The following is a 3,534-nucleotide window of genomic DNA, read 5'->3' as shown; positions in this document are numbered from 1 at the left end:
TTGTTGTTGTAGTTGATGTCGTTGTTGTTGGATAGGAGAGAGAGAAATGGAGGGAGGAGAGGAAGACAGAGAGGGGGAGGAAAGACAGACACTTGCAGACCTGCTTCACCGCCTGTGAAGCAACTCCTCTGCACGTGGGGAGCCGAGGGCTTGAACCGGGATCCTTAAGCTGGTCCTTGCTTCGAGCTACATGCACTTAACCCACTGTGCTACTGCCTGACTCCCCTCTTCCCCCTTTCTATCTTCTTCTCCCTTCTCAAATTCTCTGTCCTATCAAATTAAAAAGAAAGGAAAACATGGCCTCTGGGAGCTGTGAGTTTATCGTGCAGGCACTGAGTCCCCAATAATAACCCTAGTGGCAAAGGAAGGAAGAGAGAGAGAGGGAGAGAAAAGAAGAGAGAGAGAGAAAGGTATCAATATAGAGATGACATTTAAAAATAATATTTATTCATTAATGAAAGACAAATCCAGATAGGAAGACACTATTCAGCTATGGCTTATGGTGATGCTGGGGACTGAACCTGGAACCTCAGAGCCTCAGGCATGACAATCTTTTTGCATAAACATTATTCTGTCTCTTCAACTCCTAGAGATGATACTTAAAGTCATCCTAAAAAATTTTTTTTATTATCTTTATTTATTGGATAGAGACAGTCAGAAATCAAGAGGGAAGGGGGTGATAGAGAGGGAGAGAGACAGAGAGACACCTGCAGCACTGCTTCACCGTTTGTAAAGCTTTCCCCCTGCAGGTGGGGAGCTATGGCTTGAACCTGGATCCTTGTGCATTGTTATACATGCGCTTAACCAGGTGCGCCACCACCTGGCCCCACTTAAAGTCATCTTACAGAGTAATATCTCCAAGAACTAAGGGTTCTAGGGACAAGGGTCGGGGAGGCAAGTGGTAGCATACCTGGTTAAGTGCACACAGTACAGTGTGCAAGGACCTGGGTTCAAGCTCCTGGTCTCCACCTGCAGAGGGAAAGCTTCACTAGGTGAAGCAAGGCTATAGGTGTCTCTGTTTCTTTTTCCTCTATTTCCCTCTCAATTTCTCCCTGTCTCTATCCAATAATATATATATATATATGTCATATCCCAAGGGCCAACCCCTGGAGTTCCACCATTAAGTTGGGCTATGACACTGAACCAACAAAGATGACTAGTGCCCCATAAGGTGGGATGAGCCCGACAGGGGTATCCTAGAGCTCAGAGAAGAAAGCGATTGAGGGAAGGAATGATCAAACAGTCAAATACTCTCTTTCTCTTTTGCTCTCGCGTTCTCTTTTTTTACATTTTTTTTCATTTTTTTAAACTTTATTTGTTTGTTATTGGATGGAAACAGAGAGAAATTGAGAGAGAAGGGGGAGATAGAGATGAAGAGAGACAGAGAGGCACCTGCAGACCTGCTTCACCGCCTGTGAAGCGACTCCCCTACAGGTGGGGAGCCGGGGACTTGAACTGCCATTCTGACTGGTCCTTGCGCTTTGTGCCATGTGCGCTTAACCTGCTGTGCTACCGTCTGACTTCCTTTTTTTTTTTTTTTTTAATTTTTATTTATTGGATAAGGACAGCCAGAAATTAAGAGGGCAGGGGGTGACAGAGAGGGAGAGAGACAGAGAGACACCTGCAGCACTGCTTCACCGCCCACAAAGCTTCCCCCTGCAGGTGGGGACCCGGAGCTCAAACGCTCAACCAGGTGCACCACCACCCTGCCCCCTCGTTCTCTCTTTTTAATATTTTTATTTATTTACTTATTTTAAAGTGTTTTTATTTATTTATCATTTATTTTGGATACAAAGAGAAATTGAGAGGGAAGGGGGAATAGGGTGAGAGAGAAAGACAGACACCTACAGAACTGTTTTACCAGAGCTGGGCGGTGGTGCAGCAGGTTAAGCGCACATGGCCGAAAGCACATGGACTGGCATTAGGCTCCCGCTCCCCACCTGCAGGGGGTTCGCTTCACAGGCGTGAAGCAGGTCTGCAGGTGTCTTTCTCTCCCTGTCTCTGTTTTCCCGTCCTCTTTCCATTTCTCTCTGTCCTATCCAACAACGACAGCAGTAACAACAATAATGACGATAAACAACAAGGGCAAAAAAAGGGAAAAAAAATAAATTAAAGTTTTTTGTTTTTTTTTAAAGAACTGTTTCACCTTTTTGTGAAGCGACGGGAGCTTAAACTGGGGTCTTCTTGCACGGTAACGTGTGCAATCAACCAGTTGTGCTACTGCCCAGCCCCCTCAAGTGCTATTGACTGTTGAATGAACTCTGAAAATTGACTGCTGGATTCAGCAACATGGTGATCAGCAGTGCCTGCTACACCAGAGCACTTGATAAATATTTGTTGATGGTTATGTCCCAAATGACCTCAAAGATTGCCACTTCAAGTCGTACGGAAGAAGCAGAGAGAAACGTGGGCTTAAACCTGGCTCAGGCATTTTCTAATTCTGTTATCCTTAACAAGTTCCTGCCTTCCCCACTTACCACCCTCTTTTGACCACCCACCCCCCATCTGCAACTCCCCACATGGTCAGGGGAGATGAGATCATGAAAAAATAAAGCCTCTCTCAACCTTGTAAACTGTGAAGTGCCTTGTAAGGGCTAGGCGGTGACTTTTGCTGACTAAGAATTGAAATAAAGAATCTGCTGCTGCAATAGACTCTCAAGGTCACTCAGCTTTTGCTGACATCATTCAGCAGAGAGCAGATTGCAGATCCCCAGCCCTGTAAGAATTGAGAATTGTGCATCCTGGGAGCTGGGCGGTAGCTCAGCGGGTTAAGCGCAGGTGGTACAAAGCGCAAGGACCGGAGTAAGGATCCTGGTTCGAGCCCCCAGCTCCCCACCTGCAGAAGAGTTGCTTCATAGGCGGTGAAACAGGTCTGTAGGTGTCTTTCTCTCCCCCTCTCTGTCTTCCCCTCCTCCCTCCATTTCTCTCTGTCCTATCTAATAATGACATAAACAACAACAACAAACAAGGGCAACAAAAGGGAAAATAAGTAAATAAATATTTAAAAAAAACTGTGCATCCTGTTAGTATAAAGCTCCCAACCTGATCATTTCCTTGAAGAAGTATAATGTATATATTATATTCCTTTCAAAATTATTCTCTTGATCTGCAGTCAAATGCTCTACCACTGAGCTATCCCCCCTCTAGTTCAAAACTATTCTCTTAAGACCTAGAGATAGCTCATCAAGCAAAGCACACACTTTATTGATACCACATGGGAACACCATGCACAGCCCTGCAGGTGAGGAGTGGAGGTTCGAACCCAGGTCCCTGTACATGGTAGTATGTATGCTTAACTGGGTGTGCCACCACTCACCCCACTCTTTTTTTATTAAAACATTTAATTAAAAAAAACATTTTATTTATTTTATTTTAATAATGAGATACTGAGAGAAAGACACAGAAAGACCAGAGCGCTGCTCAGCTTTGGCTTATGGTAGTGCTGGGGATTGAACCTGGGACCTCAGAGCTCAGCTAAAAATTATTCTTTTTTTTTTTTTTATCAGAGCACTGCTCAGCTCTGGCTTATAGTGA

Source organism: Erinaceus europaeus, unplaced genomic scaffold, assembly GCF_950295315.1.
Source record: "Erinaceus europaeus unplaced genomic scaffold, mEriEur2.1 scaffold_241, whole genome shotgun sequence".
Taxonomy (NCBI): domain Eukaryota; kingdom Metazoa; phylum Chordata; class Mammalia; order Eulipotyphla; family Erinaceidae; genus Erinaceus; species Erinaceus europaeus.
Note: the sequence above shows the minus strand (reverse complement) of the source record.